This window comes from Bombus affinis, chromosome 4 (genome assembly GCF_024516045.1).
Source record: "Bombus affinis isolate iyBomAffi1 chromosome 4, iyBomAffi1.2, whole genome shotgun sequence".
Taxonomy (NCBI): domain Eukaryota; kingdom Metazoa; phylum Arthropoda; class Insecta; order Hymenoptera; family Apidae; genus Bombus; species Bombus affinis.
This window is the reverse complement of record NC_066347.1, coordinates 1,105,203-1,130,558: the sequence shown is the minus strand read 5'-3', so window position 1 is coordinate 1,130,558 and position 25,356 is coordinate 1,105,203. Positions and strand designations below refer to the sequence as shown.

At 39.9% G+C, this 25,356-nt stretch overlaps 1 protein-coding gene and 1 long non-coding RNA gene across 5 annotated transcripts in view; both read left to right on the top strand.

Moving 5' to 3' along the window:
* Positions 1-23,505, top strand: LOC126915490 (uncharacterized). The gene is made up of 2 exons (XR_007710208.1): positions 1-18,719; positions 19,289-23,505. It is a non-coding gene; the product is annotated as an uncharacterized LOC126915490 (long non-coding RNA).
* Positions 1-25,356, top strand: part of LOC126915448 (uncharacterized) — a 160,044-nt gene that overhangs the window by 108,981 nt on the left and 25,707 nt on the right. The window lies entirely within an intron of this gene.

Here is a 25,356-nt window from a genome sequence, read left to right as displayed (position 1 = left end):
AATTCTCTAGCAAAATCGAGAGTGCCACGGCCTGCTGACCGTAACCGTCATAACTGCATATATAACGGCGAAATTTTAGGTTAGGTCTGATAAGATAATTAATCCTACGTATTCAAGTACAAATATTTATTTTTAACAGTATTGTATAGAAAATAATAATTGTTTTCTTTCTTTCACTTACATTTGGAAGCTTGGTTATATTACATTCAACTTCATGAAACTGAATTTTCAAATTAAATGGATCGTTTGATAGGAATTGAAAACACCAATATCTCACCATTGGCGTCATATATGTATATGCTGCGTTTTAAGATTAATTTATTAGTATTTAATTTATATTTAAATTGCTCTATGAATTACTCTATAGAATCCTTCAATCTAATTACATAACAAAAATTTCACACTACAGTGCAAATCAACCAAAGCATGCATCTCTTGACCATTCAATCTTTTCCAAGCCTAACGCGTGTCTCGGCACTTCAGCGCCATCCCCGAGTCGCCTAAAGGGCTGTTGCCACTTATAACTCGCAAAGAGAGGCAAAGAAGGGGAATCCATTGAAGATTTTTACCGGGATGAAATGAAAGACGGTTCCGTTAGCAAATAACCGGGCTTGCAAACCAAATTCGAACGAACACAAAGAAACGAAAGGATAGACAGAAAACAAAGGACAATGTACAAGGTGTTTCAAAAAGTTAGAAACAAACTTTAAGGGCATTTATCAAAATCAGGAAAGTGCTCTTATGCCATCACAGGAATGCTGGACTATGTAACTATATATTATTTGGACTCATATTTATTCAGATATTTCTAAGTCTTCTGATAAAATACACTACGGGGAGGTTTGCGACAATCTGACTGTGGTGTTTTTGAAAATTTTTAGAGTTCATTATGTACTTCGTTCAGATGTCAAAGTCAGATGTCAAGGACTAGGAAGTACCTTATGACAAATCTAACGTTTGCGGACAAAATGAATTGCGGGATGCTCCCTTCTGCATGCTCAATAGTATCGACGTATTATCGACAATCAATGAACGCGAAAGACCTGTAGATCCGGATTGCAAAATTTTTGATCTGAATGGAAGTATTTTAAATCGTTAAAGTCGAAAATGTAGGTCATTTTACACGGAAATGAACGATTTTGATAGATTTTGAACATTTGGTTGACGAAGATCTTATCTGGAGAAATCCGCCCGAAACAAATGATGATACAACCAATGCCAATGCCAATGCTGCAAAGGCCAATTTTACCGCTTACCGCTTCCTGTATGATTACAGCCAAAAGACAAAGAATAATCCAAACCTAATCCAGTACTCGTGATTCGAATGCACAAAGAGTAAGCCATACGGCTGGTTAAGAGTATCCATGAGGACGTGACATATCAACAGACTAACCGACATTTTTTACGTCTTATTTTCTTGACTTATTTTCGACTTCAGCAAGCTCGAGAGCTCCTAGAAAGAGTCATTCTAGCCGAATATTTTGCAATCCGGATACTACAACCTTTGACATTTTTACTTGTTTTGATGAAAACTACATGCTCCTAAAGTGTGGTTCCAACTTTTTGAAATAGCCTGTATATGTGGGATAAGGAAGAGAAAGAGGGAATGAAATAAGTTAGAACGTGCAAAGGAAGAGAGAAGCAAGGCGAGCCGAGTAAAAGGAAGGCGTGGATCGTTACGGAGCGCATGGCCGGGGCCGCGGGCCTCGTAATTATAAATGCGGGGAAAAAAGGGTAGCTGTAAAGGCCCGATTACCGCGGTGCGCGAGAGAACGCGGATTCTAATTGACCACCTGCGATTGCACGGTGCCAGTCAGCCTTACTCTGTAGCCGCACGTCTTCATTTTAGCAGCCAAGCCACGATACTTACATGTGCCTTCGATCAAAACGCGAGCCGCTTATATACAGGAGGAGAAGGATACAGAGGACGATAACAACGACGACAATGACGGCGACGACGACTACGACGACAACGACGATGGCAAGGAAAGAAAAAACAAACGATAAAAGGGAGAATAGTAGAGAAAAGCCGCGGGAAGAAATGATCGCGGATCAGGCTTCAGATTCTGCGGATACCACACGTCATTTAACACTCTAAGAACTCTAAAGGCTGATCTATTCGCCGATAAATTCAGCTCGCGGCACTCTGTTATGTATCTTCAGAAGATGTCAGCGGACGATCGGATCCTCGCGCCTAATCGCTCGATCGAGACTCGCTGCCGCGGAGTAAATGGATGACCTTGAAATTGGAGGAGTACTACGGCGACTGCTGCTACGCGCCGAGTAGTTTAGACTGTGAGAATCGGGGGTTGAGAATTGATTTACTATTCTTCTGACAGAAAATTGCGTTTGGCTTCTTTTTTCTCTTTCCCCGCTTTTGCATATCATGTAAGAGCAACGTAAAACGAAGAATATTTTACGGTTTGTGAACCATATGTTACTATGTGGCTAAAAAATTCTTTTCCATGAAATATATGAAAAGTCAACTACGCTATATGCGTAATTATACCACAGCAGAATGGTACAAGCACCAAATAGAGGAAAGTCTGTTACAGCAAAGAAGTTAAATCATATCACGATCGGATCGTCTTTCCACTATACCGATAATCTGCTTAATTCCATCATCATCCTGCCATCAAGTTGCTTCTACAAAACAAGAATAGCCCCTATATTATATTTTGTATTACCGAACGTTTAACGCCCAGCTACAAAGTAAGCTATACAAAGCAATTAAAATTTAGTATCGCATCAATCATTACCACCGAAACGAAAGAAACAGAACTATGAAAATTAGTATCATGATAGTAGATACGTGTAAATTTTCTGGATAACGAGATCCTCAACATCGAAATTAGCCAACAAGGAGTATTCAAACTGCTTTCATGACCGTTCATCGAAAACGTGCCTGATCAAGAGTATAACTATGCACGCCACTGCCGTCATGTTGTTGTAATAAAATAGTGGGATTTTACGTGGCGAAGGAATTACGTACTTGTGTTCGCGAATAATTGCACCGATTAAATGGGAACTGATGAGGGGCGAACATTTTCTGGTCACCTGCTGGCTTGTCCATGTACAGTGACGAACACAAAGATCACATTTTCATAGATCAGATTTTCGTATAAAATCCTGCATAAATCTTTAAAACGTAATTTTTGAAACTGAAATATTTCGTAATTTTCTCATTATCATTGCAAGTAGCTGTACAATAACAATGAATAAATAAATAAACATAAAATGTAAAATTACACTTACTGCACAGCTAATACAAGAATCCCCACTTTCCAAAAAAAAAAAAAAAAATGCAGAACTTTATAAAACAAGCAAAGTTGTGCCAATACTTTTGTTCCTCACTGTATACATGCTTTACGTAATCAGAGCCGACGGGATGCATACTTGGGAAACTTCCGGTTCCAAGAATCGCTCATGCCGACATCTTCCTTCTTCTTTTACTCTTTTTCGTGTTTTTTTGTCCGTTTTCACTCATGGAGTACTGGTTCGCTGATTCTAGTAAGGAAATACGAAGTTACACTGGAATTTATACGTTATATAAAATCGATCCTAACGAGACTAATTGAGGAGTCGAATTATCCGCCGGAATGAGATTACCTCAGTCTCGTTTTCCGAAGGATACGAGCTTATTAGATGTTTTGCGAGCAGAACGTCGAATGTACTATTATTAGAAATTGTGCTGATCCTTACTCAATAACAGCCCTAGCCGTATTCGGTTTCTTCTGAATTAAGGAATAAGTGAATGTTGAATTACATTAACGCTTTAATATTTATTCTTAAGCAACGTTCATATTTTGTTGACTGCCTTATAATTGACCTATTGCGTATATGACATGAACTTTCCGTAAACTTTCTGTATGGATTATTCTAATTACCTACAGATCATGTTTGACGTACATCGACGAATTTCTAATGTTAATAATTATTCCTTCTGCCAATTTGTGACGGCAAAGGAAGAAGAATTTTCGAAGTACATAAGCTCGGAACACGATAAGATAACATTCAAATTTTCTAATCCAGAATTATATAAACTTCCTTGACTGTGTTTGTTACACAGACCATTTATCATTGTATTATGTACCAACAGATACGCCAAAAAGAGACCATTAATAGACAGCAAACAACCTACTTTTACCAGCACCGCAAACAAGCATAAAACATACAATAATCATACCGGAAACATTAACAACCCGGCGTAAACCACTTGAAAGTTACGCACCGAAAACGTTTATGTTCAAGAAAAACTGTTGTACAGTTGCTTCACCGATAGAAAATTAGCATTAAAGAGAACAAAATCGAAGAGCGTAAAATCCAGACAAGATAACCAGAGACAACTAACCTCGTGAAAGCGTTCGTTTCCTTTAGTCCGTTTCTATAGCTGATTCATTACAGCAAAGAGAACATTGAAAAATCTAAGTTCCCCGCAAGGGACAGAATTTCATGGACTAACGGCCGGCCAATGAAATCATTGAAATTTCCTGCCACGTGCAGGCTTACGTCTCTCCAAGCGACACGGACATCGTTCAGCAGGAAATTAGCTCGGTTCCCGGAGAAGATAGATTCGAGACAGAGGAGAGGGCACACGCGAACCCGGGATTCCCGGGAAACTGATCGTTTCCGGTTGGATCGTCGGCCACCATTTCCTTCGATTCCTTCGGCCGTCCTGGCTAATAACACGCCAATCGAAAAGGAATTGCTCTGGTCAGAAACGCAGGCCAGACACTCCCAAGGGCTATGCCGCGCCCTCTGGCGCTTTCTGCGCGAAGCTACACGCGATTCAGATTAATAACGGCCGTTCGAGTCAGGGAAGGCCCCCTGTTAGGGCAACAGGAAGCGGTGCATGGGCGGTGAAACGAGCCGCGTTTTCATAGGCAATTTGCCGTGCAGTTGGCGAATCAGATACGAAGCCCTTGATCACGATCACGTGGTGAAACGCACCTTGATGAGAAATCGAGAGGGTGAGAACGAGCCGCGTGTGTGCATGCACTTCTGGTGTTCAACCTAAATGAGAGGCGAGTCGAATCGATGCGGGAGTTCGATCCCTGTTCAGTTAATTTAGATCTGTTTATGGGATAACTGTTTTATATAAGCGAAGATTCCCGAGCGGGAAAGCGATGGTGTCAGGTGAAAAAGCGTTCGCGAATTATGAGGCAAAATTTTTATCAAGTGCGAGTTATTGTAAGATGAGGTGACTGGAGGTGTGATATCTTCAGATGTGGTTGTGATACCGAGAGGAAAAGGTTTCTTTCTTAGGTTCCTATATGTATTGCAAAAATCTGATGGAGAGAATATATGAGGCTCTGTTCGTTGATTTGAATTAATTGCTATGCATAGTGAATACCTATCATGTGGGATTATGATTTACAAATGATGAATTAAAATGTTTTGATAAATTCAGGCAACAAATCATCTAAAAGAAGATAATGTTTAAGATTGACCGCGTTATCATTATTCTATCTAAATAAATAATTGCCAACTAATAACAATAGAAGAATAATATTTTACAAAATCACTGATGGATGTAAGAGTCACGATGTCGTCTTACTTGGAATCCCGAGATAGTCCTGATTGGGGCTGACCATCCTACATGTCGCAATGTTGCAATTCTGTCTGTCAAATTTATATCAAAATTCACCGCCCACCAGCCATTATGCCCCACTTTCTTCCTCGAACTCTTTTTCTCGGCTCCGTCCATCCGTGTCCATCGTTCCCTTTGTCCAAGTCTGATCTCCCCTCCGCCCACCAATCGCGTAATTCACTGGCCAAGAAAAGAAAGTGGAGCGTAATATCGGCTTAAGTCGACCACTGAGCCGGAGATAGTTTATTATAGGTACGGTGCTGGACCGATGTACGGCGTGCGAGATATATATATGACGCGCGGAGGGCATCGAAGGGAGTTTCTCCACCAACCATAGAATACAGAAGGGAAGAGAGAGAGAGAGAGAGAGAGAGAGAGAGACAAAGACAGAGAGAAATCGCAAGATTAGCAGCTGATGAAAAGGTGGAGCTTCACGAGATGACGTTTTAAGTGCCGATGAAATTGTACAGCGATAAGTACAGCCTCCGATACACTACCACTAGCAATGGGGTTACGTAGCGTCCCATTATCCATGCAAGGAGCACACGCACACGCGTATTCTGTCCCCGTCTTTCTTGCCGATGAATCTCTACCTTCTATGCGTGCATACGGTTACTTCGCTCTAGAATATAATGCCACTCTCTGTGTCCGTTCGCTTCGAGCATGAGAACCGATTCGCCATGGGAAGTTGGTATCGCGTATCGATTGGTCAGACGCAAACGCGCTCAGCTAGTAAGAGAAGGAGCGCACAGCGACGGGGGTTCCCGTGCGAGCGAGAGAAGAAGAGAGGGCGCTGCTCGCGGCTAGAGGAAATCCCCGGAGGAATGGATCTCCCTGCAGGTTTTATATGGGCCCTTTACGTGGATTTATCGCCGCTCGGTGGACGCCGTTGGCTCCGAGGAAGAAAGATAGCGAGCAAGAAAGAGAGGAGAGTAGGCACAGGGGAAAAATAGAGGAAGACACGCGCGTTGTACTCTACGTGGGATAAGATACTTCACGGGACGTTAACGTAGCGCTGCCGCGGAGTGATCAAGGTGAAAAGGGTTCAGGGCAATTGTCCACTGTTACTCCGTCGTAATAGACGTTCACCGAAAGCTTTTATTCCGTCGAATAGGCTCGCGCGCTCTTTTGTCACCTGTATCGGCCACGCGTAAATCAGCCAAGGCTCTTTCTTCCTTCAGCTCCTCTCTCTTTTAATGGTCTTCCAACCACGACCGCCTGGTGATTGATGCTTCTTTCCCGGTGAAAGCTCGTCGCTTTGTCAACCCGTTCGCGGCAGACGCTCGTGAATTTATTTAATCCGATGATTTAAGGGCTTGCGGATGCGCAGCCTGGGTCAGTAACGTGGTTTAATATTTTATTCTTCGACGTCTTTCGACTGAGGTTCCTTAGTAAATCTTTCTAAGTCGTTTTGTTTCTGTGATATAATTACCTTGATTTATTGCGTTCTTGTATTTATTTCGTAAAAACATGATAGTTACATTTTTCCTGATATTCAGGTTTCGTTTTATGACTAGAAATTGATCCAAATTGAATCCAAATTGGAATTGATCCAAAGCTATATGTGCTTTAAAAATAATTTATAACTTGAAGGAATTTGTAATAAACCAAAGATATAATTATTAAAACAGGCAATACTTTTAAAATTATGATGAGCGTGGGACAACATCAAATAAAAGGACAATTCTGGAAGGATGGGACTGGTTGAGAACGTATTGAATTTTGAAGCTACTATAAGAAATAGAAAATATATATAATTTATTGCTTACTCTGTAATCTTCATATAGCGAAAAGTTTTTAATTTGCAATAAAAAATAAGACGAGAAAACTTTGCTATTGCATCATAATCTGAGTTAAGGAAATTGCAAAGTTAAGGCAATTTGTAACAAAATCTAAAGACGAATCATAGCTTACAGAGCTTTTCATAGTTGTGATCGCCATTTTTCGGCGCACTTCAAAGCATTTCTATGCGTTTCTTGCAACGTAGCGCCACGAAGTATGTATCCCAGTTGAAACAAGCCTAACTCACGTTCCTTTAGAGGTCGTTCCTTATCCATGAAGCAGCTGTAAAGGCAGTAGGCTGAAACGTTGCTCGATAAAGCATGCAGGAACGCGGCGACGAACCTCTGAAGAAGTGTAAGCGTGAGATAAGTAATCCTCCTATCTTAAATGCGTTTCGCCAGCTATGCTATGCGAAACTTTGTCAACCTACCATGGCGAACACGGAATGATTCGTAAGTTGTAATACGTTTGAAAAGCTTTGGTAGGCTGAACGGTGGAGATATGAACGGTGGATACGAGGTATGGTTTAAATTATCCTGAGAGGAGCAGCAAAGGGGGCATAGAATTGTGCCAGATAACTACTATATATAAATACTATATTGTATATATAAATACTATAAATACTGCAGATAAAAGCGTTATTGCGGTAATATGTCTGTGTAGCCGCGAATGGAAAGGAACGCGTATTTTCCGCACAAATACATGTATTATTCGAACGAAACAAATATCCTGGAATCACTTGACCGAACCTGTATCAAATGGCTTCTTCTGGTTCTAGATAAGTTCACTAAATACATACTGCTAATTTACTTATTTTTTTGGAAGATCAATATCTTAAGTATAATTGTTTGAGTTAAGCGTAATTGTTAATAGAAAGTCATTGTCGTGGACAAGATTTAAAAGATTAAATCATATAAACGAGCGAGAATTCCACGAACTTTTTTCACTATACCAAACTCAAATATATAATTGCTATTTTATGCATTATCTAATTACGAAACAAACAGTAAGATAGTATGTAAAAATATAGTATATTAAAGAACATAAATAAAATATTAATAAATTAATAAATGTAAATAATATATGCATTACAGAAAATAAAATACAGAACAACAATAAATTTTACAATTGGTAACGAATACGTAAAACTTGTATGAATCCAAATAGTAGCAAGCAAAATGGTAATAAAATCTAATTATGGAAGGTGTACCATCTTATCAACAACATATACCTGTGACTAAACATCCCCAAGAAAAAGATACAAACAAGAAGAATGATGAATATTAAGGAACCCTCAAGATCTCCAAAATATATTTTCACGGGTGACCCATCAGAAATATGCCAAGCTCAGATCTGAAAAGTCTGCCAGTCATAAATCTTTGAGCCGCGTGGCATCTTGAATTTCAAAGGTGCACGAAATTTTCAGAGCACGTTCACCGTAAATCATACCCGTATCTCTGCGGCTTAGTTCTTAGCACAGTGAATTCCCAAGATTTTCAAAACGATCCGCCTTTAAACCCCATCGTATATACCCTTCTCGAATTCTCGTCCAAGAGGAGGCAGAGCCAGAGACAAGTGGCCGTCGAGTTCTCGTAAAGTGATCCAAGCACCTGCGCCAGGACGTTGGAAGAGCGGCAAAGCATAGTAGATAAATACGCGAGAGCGGGAGGTGCACAGGACGTGGACTCGCGCCAATAACGACGGCAGATATAAAGGTGCCGCCACCATATGGCCGGTAGAGGCCGACGCGAGCGTTGCATAATCTTTCTCTTCTCTGTTGGTGCGCTGCGGCCGCGAGACGATAGCCAGACAGCCGCGTGTCACGCATCTGTCTGTCCTCGCGTTCGCCGCGAACCGCGCCGCACAACGCGATGCGCAGCTAGCACGCTTTATGGAAAATGCGCGCACATACCGCGCATCCATGTACCTGAATACGTCGAATGCCGATCGTGTAGCGGTTAACCCCTTCGGTAACAGAGTTTCGCTTGTGAATGCAGAGGAAAAAATTTTATAAATGAAATACCGTAAAAGCGGTTTAATTCCTTCAGTGATACGGCCGGATCTGGTTTTTGGCAAAATAAAATATGAATATGCACTCGCAATTATCTATTATGCTTTTGCTACGAATCTTTCGACTTCTAGTTTCTCGAATCTAAAAGTCAGATTGCGACTCATCTTTATTCGTAACCATACTGTGAATTTTTATGCATTTGTGTGGGATTTGAAGGTATGAAAATGCATAGAATGCGTGTAATATAGATATGTAAAATATATCATGTATAGTACGTGTTGTAATAATAGGTGAACAGGTTTTCTGTCTAAATCTCATTTTTTACTTATCTTGATAAAAATGTGCATTTTAATTAACTAAACTCGTTTGGCTCTTAATAGGTTAATCGCATCTAACTAGGAACAATATGGTGAGTGTGTGCTCGAGAAGTAATGACTCGACGTCTCATTGCGGAATTAGGGTAAGGTCATTATCGTTGACCTCCGCGTGTCCTCGATCGTTGAGTCGTCCAAGAACGTCCTCCGCGGTTCCCGATATGGAATCAAGTTGCCCTAGTTGCATTCAACGTTATCCTTCGTGTCAACCTTACAAGGAGAGGCTGCTGTAAGCGCGCGTCCCCGCGTTATTTATATACTGCGATGAATAAGATGGCGAGAAAATGTGCCAGAGCGCCTTGAGAAATCCGCAAATGATCCTCGAAAAATTTTGTTCGCTCGTTAAGAACCAGTTGTCATCTCTGTTATTCTGTTGTACATACAAGGATGATTCATCGTATTTTCGAGGTAATAAAGAAAAAAAGTACTGCAACCTTCGAACGTGAGCTGACTTCAAAATGTGAAATATTGTCGCGTTGGTTGTCTGTACTAATTGCAAGATAAACATTTCATTAGTAGTTAAAAGGTAATGATACGAGATTTACGCTGGTTCTGATGGAGTTCTGTGGAGGTATATTATAAAAAGTAAACTAAATTTGTAAAATCTCATCTGTTTTATTATCAAATCTGTTACTGTCAAGTAAGGGTATTTATTAATACTGGTAACTCCTAATCTGTAACTTGTAAAATTTCGCTACTTGCACCAACTCAAAACTACACGACGATTCCAGGGCATGAAAAGTTCAATTCTAATATTTTCCAGATATTTATTTCAAGCCAATTATATACTGTGCTTCTCTCAAGCTCAATTAGATCACTCACAATCTAATCAAAAATGTATTTTTCCTTACGGAAGCATTATATCGAGTCTATTCATCTTACACGTCATTTCTGTTTTCAGTTCTCCTAACCAATTACATCTTTGGCTTCAACCTACTTATATACTTAGACCGTCGGTTAGGCTGCATGAATAAACAACTTCTGACGCATATATCAAACTCAAAAAGGAAAAACAGCTTTGAAGGAGGTGCCGGTGATAGTTCGCGCGCCCCTCATTAATCAGTATCAAGTTGTCCGTGTCAGGTTCAAAGACGGGACTCGCCAGATGGCGGTGTATGTCTCGGGAAGAAGAAAAGTCCCTAGGGTCTGTACCAAGGGGAAGGATGATACGCGATTAGGCTCGTTTCTAAATGCAGAAAGTGCAAACGCCTCGCCGTGGGATCAGAAACGCGGCATTCCACGGCTATGCATAAACGGTCGGCGTGGTCCGCAGTTGCCCTCTGAGAAGGAGTAGTAAATTATCACCATAATAACCCCATGGAAGCGGATTGGATTTCTCACACAGTCTCTCCTCGCCACTCTGTCGCTCACTTCGTCTCTGTTTCTCGTTCGTTTCTCTTGCCCATTTCCTCCTACGCTTGGCAGCAACAGTGGACCGTCTCTCACTGCAACCGTTTACGCTATTCGCGGTGTTTACACGCGGTGGTGGTTTTATAGGAATGTTAATGGATGACATTCCACCCTCCAGACGAAGAAAAAGGCGAAGTCGTCCGGCCTGTCATCTCTCGATGCTTGTCATTTCATGGCGGGTTTCATGACAGTTACTCGATTATGACCTCTTACCTTCTATCCTGGGCGATCGCGTTCCTTTCCTAGGAACAGGCGCTTTGCAGTTATTGTTTAGAGATACTAACGTTTGTAGTGGTTGGATTTTCTTGGAATGACTACGTTTTAATGACAAAAGATATTAGTGTCCGTTTGAAGACTACTCTTTGTTAGTAGCAATGTGATCATTTTAACATTATTTCATATTCGTCTCTGATAACTTGTACAGTAACGTCCCATAATATAATCTAAAAGGTTTACAATTTTGCCATCAACTTACACACAGTAATTTAAACCTTAAATTACAAATCGGAAACAAAAATGGACCAACCTCAATACTCAACAAACCGAGTAGCACTATGTTTACAGTGGATGCATGTTCTAACGAATGGAACATATGAAGATCGAAATTCGTGTACATACTCATAAGAATTCTTCGATTCTCTTCATCATTACAAATCGGAAACTTGACCGTGAATTAGCACCGCGCGTCAGGCCAGGTGATAAACTACAATTAGAGGACGCAACTACCATTTCCCTCTCTTCTTCTTTTCTCATATTTCCATCTGAACTTGTGCACGATGCATATCGACACAGGCACCGTGTGCGTAAAAACGCGTGCTCGTGGATGCAGAACGGATTTAAGGATCGTTTCGCGGTCGGGGATCGGCTCGACTATGAAGCAATTATACGCTTCTACGAATCCTGTGCGCGATTGTCAACGGCCTCGTAATTTCTCGTCCAGGTCAAGCCTCCTTCTTCACGCGAAACTCTTTCCCCCTTTTTCTTCGCGACCTTCCTTTTTCCAGAATATTACTCGCCTATCTCTCGTGTGCAAAGTGAATCCAATTTAATTGGCAAAACTTCCCTGAGAATCCCATTTTTCCTGTACTGGGATCGTATGTAGTACTTGTTAAATAAGAAGCACTGCAAGAGGTTTATGAGAAAGGAGAAAAGAAAATGAAATTGTGGTGAAAGATAGATGGGCCTGCGGTTAGATTAATATTCCTTGAATTTGTTTCCATAATTCGATCTAATTTAATGTAATTAAAAATTATGGTAAATTTGTGATTTTTAATTTTTAATTATTAGACGAGCCATAATTATTAGGATATTTACTGATATTTAGTAAAGATTGAATACTTTTCATAGCTCTCATTATCTAGTTATTTCATTTCCTTCATGTGTGTCGTATAACGTAAAGTACTAAACAGATTAATTTTTTTTTTTTTTTTTAGAATTTTCCAATAAATGTAATGACTAAAAGATGTCCTAGTGCAAGTGTCCTAGTATATACTTAAAGTTTCAAGTACCTAGGTACATTCGTATCACTCTTCCAAACATCTCCTAATATCAACAACCCTTCAACTTTAAAGTATGCTCCATACACTTATGTTATCCAGTAATTATTCCAAAATTTTCAACGAAGGGAAAAGTTGAGTAATCATAGCGTCAACTGTTCCGTGTGTAAGTCGCGTAGGGCATTACGGGCACAGGCGTAACGTCTGTTAGCGGCGACGCCTTATCTCATCCCATCTCGTTTCTTCCGTCGTTGTAATTGCGAGGTCTCTCGGGGCCCGCGCCGCAGATGAGTTATATCGTCGGTGTACGGACTTGCACGGTGGGCCCCGCTGATGGGCCCAGTACCGAGGTGAGACTATTCACTGGTCCTGACACCTGACGGCCAACGTCCAGAAAAGGGATCGAGCACTCTTAGGGACCGCATGTAGAAATAGCGATCCCTAACACCGCTATATTTACACGTACGATTTATTTCTGGCGATTGTAATGTCACCTTGGAACTACTTGGCGTGTTAAAGACAGATTTTAGGAGAAGTTGTTTAATTCTTGAATAATATGATGGACAAAGAGAGAAACTTATCTGGATATCTGTGGTCTAAGAATTGTTTGACGAAAAGACGAACTGAGGGCAAAGGTTGTTATAGAACTAGCACCTAAGATGTATATGAAGAATGATAGAGAAACGAAGATACTAATAAAGATATTTAATAGAGAATAAGTTTCTATGATTATGAACTCATTTTACAACTAACTTCGAGGAATCATTTCAAAAACACTACTTTTTATAGCAACATAGAGTTTAAAATATATTATACAGTATAAAATAGAAGTATCAGCTCCATAAATTAAGTAGTACAAATTGTTGAAAGTGTTATGTGAAAGTTACTCTTCTTATACAGGACAATAAAAGGAAACCCAAGGAATAAAATTCTAAGAATCATATTGTGTATTGTAACATATATCTATACCTATAGGTAACATCTATACCTATATTCTAGCAGAATATTGTTAACTTTTTTATAGTTAATACTATATTTCCTTAATGAAACCACATGATAGTTCGTATACAACTTCTATGCCCTACAATAGTAACTTCCTGAACAACTTCAACTTCTCTTCCCAGCAGCATTCCAATCTAACGATCTCGTTCATTTCTCTCATTTCCCACGATATCCGCATAAAAAAGTCTCTCGTTGTCCTTCGTCACAGTCGTGCATAATACCATCGATCTTTATTTTTTTTCCGCGCAATTTGATTGCGCCATCGATTTCTCATCGAAAAAGGAAGTCTCTATCGGCACGTGAAGATAATTTTCCTTTCAACGAAGAAAGGAACGTGGCGTTCTATGACGATCACGGCGAACAGTCCTCGCTTGAAAAGCATCGGGACGTCTTTCTGGTCTTTATCACAAACAATACCTCCGCGAGAGGTATATTATAGCCCTTGTTCGCGTTTGACGCGAGGCTGCGTGCGCAGCGTTCGTCGCGCATGCGCATGGGCATAGCGGACGTGCTTCGCGATGATTACTTTCGCAGAAAGTTAAGATAAGCGAGTTAAGAATAAGAAAAAAAAAGAAACTCCGAGCCAGATCGATAATCGTTCGATTTCAATGCGACCAGATACGCTTTTATGCGTAGACCGCTATTATTTCTTCATACATATGTAACTATATTGATCATCCGAGCACAACGTGAACAAAGGCTGCCATGTATATATATATGTATATTGCGCTCAGGGACAAATGTGATGCTCGAGTTGACACGCGCGGTATATTGATCAAGTATCTTAGAAGTTTCAAGTTGTAATAATTTACCGAGTCCACTTGAGACCTTTCGAATCGTTGTCGCCTTCTTCCCACCGCTCAAACATTGTTTAAATATTCCTATACCTCAAGGACCACCGTTTGTCGTTCTACCAGATAACAAGGACGAATAGAGAACGGAGAACGTAGAAGTCACGATGGGTCTACTTTTTTCTTTCCTTACAAACAAAAATGTAAAGCGAAACTGGTTATCGATGTTAAAGAATTATGTGATTGCGAAAAGCATTATTCGAACAAATCTAGAGATTTATTGATTAAACAAGTTTCAGTAATACTTTCAATTTTCTACTTAATCCAGAAATTTTCTCTTTAAATCAAATATTCATATAAATTTGCAGATCGTAGATAAAGTCTTGCACAACATTAAGAAATTAAATTGAATCACTGAATCCGTTTTGGTATTCGTAAATATCGATTAGCAGAGAAAGAGATGACACGAGCTCGTAAAATGTTGAACATACGACGAATGGTAATTACGACTTTCACCAAAAGCCGAAGGTACCAATTAATCCTTCCTAGGAGGAATGTAGATGCGCAAGAACAGGCTACATATCATCTGATTTATAATGCCGCGTAGTAAAAGGCATTCGCCCTAGGAAGCGCGTTCTAATTGGAGGTATGTTTTTCCCGATCGGGGTCGCCGATGTATCGTACCGCGCGTGCGTACATGTGCACCGGAATTTATGCCCGGTTATGTCGTGTGTTTTAAGGGATCGTCGCTCGAGCGTAATAATTTACGAGCGCTAAACCGGAAAAGATGGAATAACACGCGTGCAACGCCGATGTCAGCGTCAGTCGATGTTTTCCTGATTAACTGGGTCTCTGAACTCCTTTTAACCTCCTAAAGCAAACGAAGTCTTAGTTAACTGAATTATTATTAATTTCGTCTATTTAATATTTGATATGATTAAATCTAACCATACAACGTTATATTATATGAAGGAAAAATTATAACCAGAGGGAAGAATCAGAATGAACTCCTATTACATGACATTATATGTTTACATGTTATATGTTTGTAATAAGAAGAAAAATACGCATGCTCAAATGAAAATAACAGTCTTAACTAGGAGTAACACGAAAAGAATTTTCGGTAGTCTGCAACAACACTAATTCTTTTTTTCTTTATCTCTGAGGGACCGATCTAGTCGATCCAGTTACCATTTCCAATCGAGATGGAATTCGATCCTTGGTTATAAATAGGACCAAGAGTGAAGGTAGTACACAGCCGGTCGGTACCTACCAACAGGCTGGATAGCAGTACGCACTTCGCCAATCTGCAGGATAGCCGATACAACTCGCACGCAGCGGTTTAACAACCGGGTCAGTGTTTTTCGCTCTAGTTGTGTTGATATGTATAATCTTAGTAATTATATACCACCACTGTGAAGATTTACCTGACGTTGGGCAAGGAGAGGCTCTGTGAATTCTCACAGGTGAGATAGGGGAGAGACGAGGGGCGAAGGTATATCCACATTTTATTCCGTGCACCAATCACAGCTGATTGGTACCGACTGTTATTTGTCGGGGCTCGAAGAAAAAAATCCATTCGATAGTCTACTCCTACGTGTTCGTGTGGACCGACCAAACGGATATATTGTTAAGGGCGAAAATTACAGACAGCCAGCCGTCGGAACTCTACCGAAATAATTATTCGGCCAATCGGGATCGATTATTGTACTCGTTAACCGGTCGGCTAGTATCATTACCGGAATTATCTTCCATCCTGACTGTATTACTAAATCGAAATCATTAATGATTTCGTTGTAACTAATTTCCAACAATCGTACCGCCAGACTTCTTAAGATACTTATGAATAGCGTATTTCTTTCCTTCAAACAGAAATGTCATAATCGTTTGGAATAATACAAAATGACGGAATTATATCCGGTTGTTCGTGATGCAAAATTTGTTAAAACTTTTATTCATCAAAAAATAACTTCGATTGCTAAACTATGAAAACTATGATATGAATATCAATCATTTTAAAATGGCAATTCACGAAGGCTTCTAACATTTAGTCGAGAAGTAAAGTAGACCTATTCTTCTATTATGTTTTATTTTATCCTTGTAACTTTGTTTTAATGGTCAAAATGTATCGATTCTGTTGAACCATCTATTGATGATGCGATTAATATTATTTTAAGAAAGTTATAAACAATTGAGAGCTTTTATTAAAAATTCAACCATTTTGAAACAGCCTGATATTATGGACTCATCATATTGTGTAGACCACAGATTCGAATGGAAATTCAATGTGTTGGTAAACTCATTAAACCAACCAAAGAAAAAGGAGAAACTATGGAAATCGATTGTTAAGTGATGTTATTAACTGATGCTACATGAACAGTTCTCGGCAATTATTACCCACCCTTTACAATGTTGCAGTATGTCTAGTGACACGCGAAACGTACGAAACGGTCAATTTTAGCCCATCGCGAACCTGCGAATCATCACTAGTCTGCATTTATTCGTATAATTTAGTGTACTAGTAAAACGCGCGGGAAATACTCGCGCGACAGAACCAGTTCGTCCGCATCGAGCCTTAAGGTTACGAGGAGTGATCGATTGGCGCGCATTCTGACATCGTAAAGGGAAGATGCACATGCACACGCGAACGCCTCTCGAATTGAGAAAGGGGATCTCCCAGAGAGAATGCAGAATAGCATTATGTAACTTGCGTACGATCGTTAAGTCTGATTTTATATGACGGATGCTACGAGTGAAAGTTGGACGAATTGAAGAAGAGAGTTGGGCGACGTAAAAAGAAAAGCGATTTAACGTCACGTGAAAGTGGTACCTGTGTAATTATCAAGAAATCTGATATGAAAAGGATAAGAAGAAAGATGTACACTTAAAAATTAAGAAGACATATTACAATAATAACAAGTAAAATCTATACGTTTGTTCGTACTTATTTTACTTTTATAAATAAATTATATATATTCGAATTCAGGGAAGTCTAACCTCTGCAAATCAAAGTTTCCTTTTATAAGTTAAAGTTTAAGCACCACTGCCTATGCAATTTGAAACGATAAATATATATTTATTTTACAATGAAAGATCGTATTCTAAATAAAAATCTACCGTAAATTAATAATTAAACTTTAACAGGTAAGTCGTTCGTAGAACCTCTACAACTCGAAAAGTATTAACTGTACGAATTCCCTTTAAGCCAATTTGTTGAACCTCCCTTATTCGAAAAACTCGATAAGATGAAACCTCGAAAAATCAAAGAATTTATCTATTTCTGGAAATTCAAGTTACCGAGATTCGATTATAGTTTTAATTTTCCCAAGCATCTCAACATCGTGGAGGGCATCCTCGGCCATATTTAGCTTGGAGGCGCGTCTAAGGTATGCGTACCTCGAGCCTGGTATAATAAAGAAAATCCACGATGCAATAGCCGGAGCACAAAAGGACGAGAGAATAAATCAAAACGGCGTCGGTAATGCGCGGCTCGTCGACGCAAGAAAGGCTTTAAGGTATCAGAGTTTTATGCGGCATGAGAAATCGCTGATTTTCCCACGCGCGCAGTGGTACGCGCGCGCACAAGCGCTACCGGGACCGCAACGGAGGCGCAATCGCGTTTGCAAATGCGCCTTGAGGCCGTGTGCTCGCTCGTGCACTCGGGTGCCCGACGTTCGCGCTCGTTCCTTCTATCGGAAATATAATTGGCGCTTTGCAAATCCATTAACCGACCCCATGTGGCAGGTGGCGTTGCCGTATTACCGCCGCTGGGCCTGCTCGCTAGTAATTCATAGTTTCATGCTTTCCACTGCTTAAAGACTTAATGGAAGTTGCGCACGCATACGTTCCAAGTGGTGCGCGCATCGCCATCGTTATCTGTTACGCGTCTGTAGAAAAACAACCGTGCTCCCGTCCGTGAAAGATATAGAAAGTGTTATAACGTTTGCATGCTGACCAGGCCTCGCAACTCGTCGAGATAATCTATTCCCGGCCGTGCACGAGGCTTGTTTTCAGGGACACGTGCCTGCTAAACGCCGCTATAACCTCTCTAGGAGTTTCAGTCGAATGGAAGAAGGAACAAGCGATGATTTATGAAGTTTGCTCGACGCTTTGGAAACAGAGTGGAAAAAGGTGCTATATAAATAGACGACTTCGAGGGATTCAAATATTATTTACCTGTTAGAACAACGTTGGAAATGTGAGATAATTATAAGCACACGGTGATGTGCGTAATTTGAGTACCATGAAGATACTTATGTCAAGGTACATTTACCGTAAAGAGTAGTTACAATAATAGAGTAAGGTAGGATTGTTTGAGTCAGCTAAGCCTCAACGTCTTAAAATTCGGTCTCTCCTCCCAAATATAAATAATTTAAAAATTGTTTATAGCTAAATTTAGATAATTACCAGGCAAATTGCTTACTTAACCCAAACATCCTACAGACATCAATGACCCTAGCTTATCCTACTCTAAGAATATTTTTGGAGAGATTTCATAATCTTGTATCTATTAACAGTGATGTGTTAATGCGTTACGCACATTTACTGGGAATTTTAATTCTAATGTCTTTCACAAAAATCATTTCACCGTAATTTTTATAAATTAATGTCCAGTTATCAAAAACCCATTGTTTAAACAATTATATGCAACGTTTGACATATTAATGACAATAATTGTCTAATAGCTACATTTGATAACACTGAATAAAGCGTTATCGTGTAGTCATTTAAATTATGAATAGCTGAATATTCTATGCAGTAACGTTGCCGCTAGTGTTGAGATACGAAACAGATAACGTTAAAACTATAATAATGTTTACGTGGATTCATAGACCTGGCGCGGAGCCCGCGCAAGACGGCAAATAGCAAGGCACAAAGATCCGTTCGTCCGCAATGCGATATAAGACCATGGGTTGGGTTAGATAGAGGATGCATTTGAAGCTACCATTAAGCCCGTGATTGATAATGCCCGCAGACCCGTTCTGCGCCATCGCGTCCGTTCGATCAAGGTCTCCCTGAGTATACCGATCGCGTAAAAAACGAAAAGCGCGTGGCGGCTGTGGCGCGCAACAACGCAAAATCACTGCAAAAAGCGAAAGAAGTGACATCGAGTGCACTGTCACCGACATTCCTCTTACAGCTCTATATCTGCCTTCTCTCCGGCAAGAAACGATGATTAACAACGAAATTTCACGATACATGCATAGTTTTAAGTTGGAAAAAATTAGAAACTGAATGTAATTGAATATTCATTGAAATTCATGGAACGTTGGTATTAAATAGAAAAAAATTCATGAATGGGAATTTCGTTATTCTTACAATTAAGTATGAAAGAAGCGTAAAATAGTTTACTTTGCTAAGTACATACTTAGAGATAAAGAGTAGAATGTATGGCGTGTCAACGCATAAAAGAGATAAAAATAGCATCGTTGAAGCAGTATTCTTTTCATCGATGACGACGATGACGATGCAGCTGTTAACTAGCAAAATGCCATTATTTACCCAACCTTGACGATGAAAAGAGGGTAGGCAACTATAGCTCGGACTAAAATCTAGAAAACACGAGCGACAAAAAATGACTTGTGGTGAAACGACAGTGACGGAGCATGTGCTCTATGAGAATCATCTTTCGTCGGCGAAGATCAGAGCGTCCAACCTTGCTTGGGAAAAACGCTAAACGAGGTATTTGCACGATGAGTCGACGAATCTTATACACGATGCACCCTTTGTTTTGCTTCGAAAAATCTATGAACGTGACGAGCCGTGTCAGGTACTTATCCTATTTTGCGAAATGGATGTGCATTTCATTAATTTTTTAACCTACTCTATTATACTGATATTACAGAGGAAAAAATCGGCTAAAGTGTTCACATACTTATGAACGGTAGCGTATGTCTGTCTTACTAACATTACCAGCCTTAGTAACATTATAAATATTCCCTATTTTGTGATAGAAAGGTGATTCCTTAAAATTTAATACTTCACGCACAATTATCCACATCAAGAAGATTATAGAGCTAAAGGGATAGAGACTGGTTGAAGAAGTTCGTTGCATGGATTTCTCCGTAACGGGGAAACGTAGCTTCCCCGAGAATAAGCCATCAGAAATTGCGCGAAAAGCATTATGACCGGTGCCAAGTTTCGTGTGGCACGCGAGAGATTACTTTCTAGAGCTCTCCGGCATACCTTCCAGTTGGAAGGTTTCCTCTAGCTCTAGGAAACGTCCGGATATGATAATAAGCGATGCTCGCGCCAACGTTCTACGTTGAGCACGATTCGAACCCTCGGGGCTACGTACTGGGTTCGCATCAACAGCTCTCGGAGAACCAATCCTCTTCCCTGAAGTCGCTGTCACGACCACCTGGAACGTCTCTGTTCCGTGGATGGTCTTTTAAATCCCTAGCATCTTTCCAACAGTCACGCCTCCTCAGTTTGTTTCGCGTGCTTTCCAACAACATTCACAGTGTTCCCATGTTCTCCATAAAACAGCTATTTCTCACAAAGAAACTTCGACTCTGGTGGAATATCAATGACAAATTCATACGAACATGGTAAAATTGAATTTTAATGGTGACCAGTGATTGCCATATCTGGAGATTTCCTTTTGTAAAAGCTATAATTGTTATAGCGTCCTCCTTAGTTGAACTACTCATCTACTGTATTCTCATCTTTTAAGAAATGTTAAAATATTGTAGTTTCCCTTGCTTCATATTTTAGTTATATATATAGGGTATAACTGTTTGCTAGAAATTTGAAATTTTCTTAGATCTATGATAAATGCGGTAAGATTACTCCAAAGTAAAATATACTCGTCTTCTCCGGTTAATAGGTTAAATAGAAGTTATTAGCATTATTCTAAACTACGTTGAAATAGAACTAGAGAACTCCAGTTTCTCCTAAAAAGACATACGTTTTTTCCCATCGAGCAATATTTCTAAGTGTAAATAGCAGACTTACAATACGCTTGTAACGATACACGTGATACACGCGAGAGCCCAAGAGATCCGCTTGTCCACATAATTAAGTAAAAACTACGACGCGAAGGTAGGTCGCAAACGCGTCTTCACGTAGTAAACTCTTCAATTGCGCAAATATCTCGGAGCCTCGATGGAAGAAATTAGCATAATGCCGGGAAGCATTAGGCTCGTGAGCGCAAATTGTGCGGCGGGCATCGGCTCAAAGAAATACACAAGGGAATAAGGAGGAAGAGACAGGCTTATGTAGAGGGTGGAACAAGGAGCAAGGAGAAGAAACTAAAGAAAAACAAGAAAAAAAATAACAAGAAAAATCAGGAGCACGTCGTTTATTTTTATATGCATGAAAAGTCATCAGTAGTTGGCTGGTTGAAACATGAATAGGATCTGTCCACCGGAGAATGACTTGAGCAAACTGTCGCTAATCGTTACTGCCTGTGTGCGAAACGCGTCGTTTTTGCCTCTGATTCGCGTCTTGTTACCACGTTCAGGTAATTTACCACAGAAGCTCATATCAGGCGCCTTCGTGGGTTCCATGGAAGAAATCCAAGGAGTTGTACTATCCATGTAATCGTATTTATGGCAATACGTGATTACATTTCTTTTAACCGGAGGCAAGAAAGATAAAGGATATGCCTCCGTCATTTTTTCTTTTTTGTAGCGTTGGGATGCGCTATCTTATTAGCACTGTAAAGAAGGCGTGTAACCAGCGAAACAAAAAAGGATCGATAAAAGTGATCTACGTCTTGTTCTTTTTAAGCTGGAATGCATATATCATTTGTACATCCTGTTTAAATAACAAAGGGAAAGGAATATTTGCTCGTAATCGGTAAAAATTACCTTCGCCTTCTTCTTTTTAAACCGGAATGCGTATATCATTTGTACATCCTGTTTCAATAACAAAGGGAAAGGAGAATTTACTCGTAATCGGTAAAAATTATCTTCAATTTCTTTTTTATAAATTGTAATACATACACGTACCATTTTTGCAACCTGTTTAAATGACAAAGGGGAAAGGAAAATTTGCTCCTTTTCTCTGCTACCATATTGGTACTATTCCACCATAGAACATAGCGAGAATAATTCCACTCATCTTAATAATGATACTTGATCGACGATATGACGTTAGAATCGAAAGAGAGTTCTCTAGCTCACCGTGAAAACCGAGAGCTCGTTACGCGATGACGACACATCGGAGATCCATCGAAAGTCCATCCCGTCTGAACGTGAAAGTGTTGCAAGAAAAGCAGGTTATTACAGGTAGTTACAGGTGGTTACAGGTAGTTGAAGTACCGCCAGCTCTCCTTCGCACTTCCTAAAGGCCGTTCCCCGGCCTACGAGCACGATCTCGACCGCACACTCGTGTGCTCCTTCCTTTCCCGTGACGCAATATATCGTGTCTTTCAAAGCAATTCCTGTGGTTCGAGACACCAATATGGACACGCGCGTATACACACAGAGAAAGAGAAAGAAAGAGAGGAGGAGACAGGTATACGTTTTCGTGCGGTGTAACTGACCTGTCTCGAAGAAACATAAGTTGCGCCGCGCGGCGACCGCAGACCTGTCCATTTCGTTCTTTTTCCCTTTCTTTTCTCGTTTCGTTGCCCTTTGCAATCGGAATGCCAAGCCGGCCAGCTGCAACGAAAGTAAATGCGCCGGGGAAGACATTGAATTAGCGCGATATATCGTGCACGGTTTATCTCCTCCCGTGGCTTTCCTGACCGCCGGACAAATTCTTTGATAGACTGTGCGCCAGCCGTCTACGCCACTAAAATTACCACATTCGCCGGCTTTACGACTGCGCGTAATTAAAAACTTACATTTTTATGACTTCCCTACGTCTATCTACGGTCTTTCTTCGTAGATCATTTGATTGATGATATACGTTTCGGGCAATGACGTTATATCTAGTAACTTTTACAGTGTAGAATTACATATAGGGATATTAGTTGTTTTATAGGTTCAGCCAAGTCACTTAGCATTTATGGTAGAACATGTTTTAATTAAAGAGATACCCTGTGTTAAGAGAAACATGAAAGTTTTGTTACGTTGTAATATAATTTATTACGAATCAACTACTTGTTAAGAATTATTATAACATGCCTTTAATCTTCTTCTTTCTAATCGTCTTTTTCCTCTTTTCTTTTTTCGCGTGGTGTTCGTGGTATGTGTTCACTTCCCATTTCAAGGTTTACGTTCTTACAAAACCTACTTATCAATACGAGCAAATTATTCGCAAAAATCCACAAACTAATTAACCTCTAAACCATTACTAAACAATATTGCGCAATCAGAATATAAGTTAGATTCTGCCTCCCTTAATTCCGCCATCCATATACAGCGCATTCATCAATTATCTTTCCGAAAAGCCGGCAACTTCCGGAAGTTCGTGCAAACTCCGAGCAATATTCAACCTCCAACCTTTCTAGCGGTTCATTACCTCCTCGATATTCTTGGAATTAATCACGCCGCGGCCTCGTTAATCATACGCCGATGATAACGCCGGGAAGAAAAGTGTTCCGAAGGAAACGAGCGGCGTAACCTGTCCCCTTCTCGCCCAGAAACACTTTCTCCCACAACGAAAAGAAGCGAGACGTAAATCCTGCCGGTATCCTCGACTGTCGATCTCTCGCGCGTGCAAAACGAACAAACGTAACACGATCCCTCAGCGTGCGAAATAATCACAAACAGTTAACAGACTGGAGTACTATCTCTGTAATTTTCGTGACTCAGTCTCGTCCTGAATCTTTTATAATTATGATACACAATTTATATTCTTATGAATACATGGTTTCTAAAAGAATGGTTTCTATGCCAGTATCACGTCATTTTTACGCATTTCGAATTTCACGAGGAAAGACACACAAACCGTTCACATTTTTCTTCTAATATTTGTACTGAATTTTATCTATTTAACGAGACGAATATATATAGAAATTTATTTTCTTCGAAGCTTTCTAGTTTTGAAGTTTTCTATATGGTATAGCTGTCTTTACGAATACGCGTCAATTTGACGCAATCGTAAAGTAAGCATGCCGCAGTAATAGATATGAACGCGATAAAAGACTTAGTTGCTGAAAAAAGTAAACGTAAACAATGCAGCGACGATACTTCGAACCCGATGTCTCACATTTCAAATGGGTGAGACGGCGTCACTATTTTATGTCCTACGTATTTACGTTGGAAAATCCTTATGCAGAAAAGGGATAAGCATTAGAAGAAAAAACAAAACTCGGTGTATGAACTGCAGTCGTAGTATGAAGACGTTTTTGAAGTTTCAGTTATTATTAGTCCGTGCACTCAAAAAGAAAATACTAGTGCATTTTGAGTATCAGTAATATTATTGTGAATTTATTATTGTGAAATTCAACTTCTCACTGTTTTGACAAATAGCCCTTGTCATTTATGCGTTCGAATATGTCCAGAAGAGGAGATAACATATTGCAAAAAATAGTCGATATAAGTGCTCTAGCACAAGCTACGAAGAGCATGAAAATAAGTGATTTCAAAACAAGGATGAATTTGAGATTCTCGAATCAGATGAAAACGAAAAACAGAGGAATCCTCGGATAGCGAAGAGGAAGATTTCCGGAATTTTTGTCATAGCATATGCGAGTCTGAGTCCAAACATACAAACATTCCCAGATCATCCCAAAATTTGAATGCAGTTCGTGATACAGAAATTGCGGTCGATGGAACAACTTGGAAGAAATTGAAAATAGACGGTTCTAGTGGTAGACGACCTATCCACCCAATATTTATTAATTAATTAAATAGTAGGTGGATAGGTCGTCTCTTACCAGATCAGCCTATTTCCAATTATTCGCTAGTCCTGCTGATTGCACAAGAAAGAATGTGGTGACAGGTAGTGTAAGCAGTGTCTTCCATTTGATAATCAACAGAAACATGTTGGACCATATAAAATC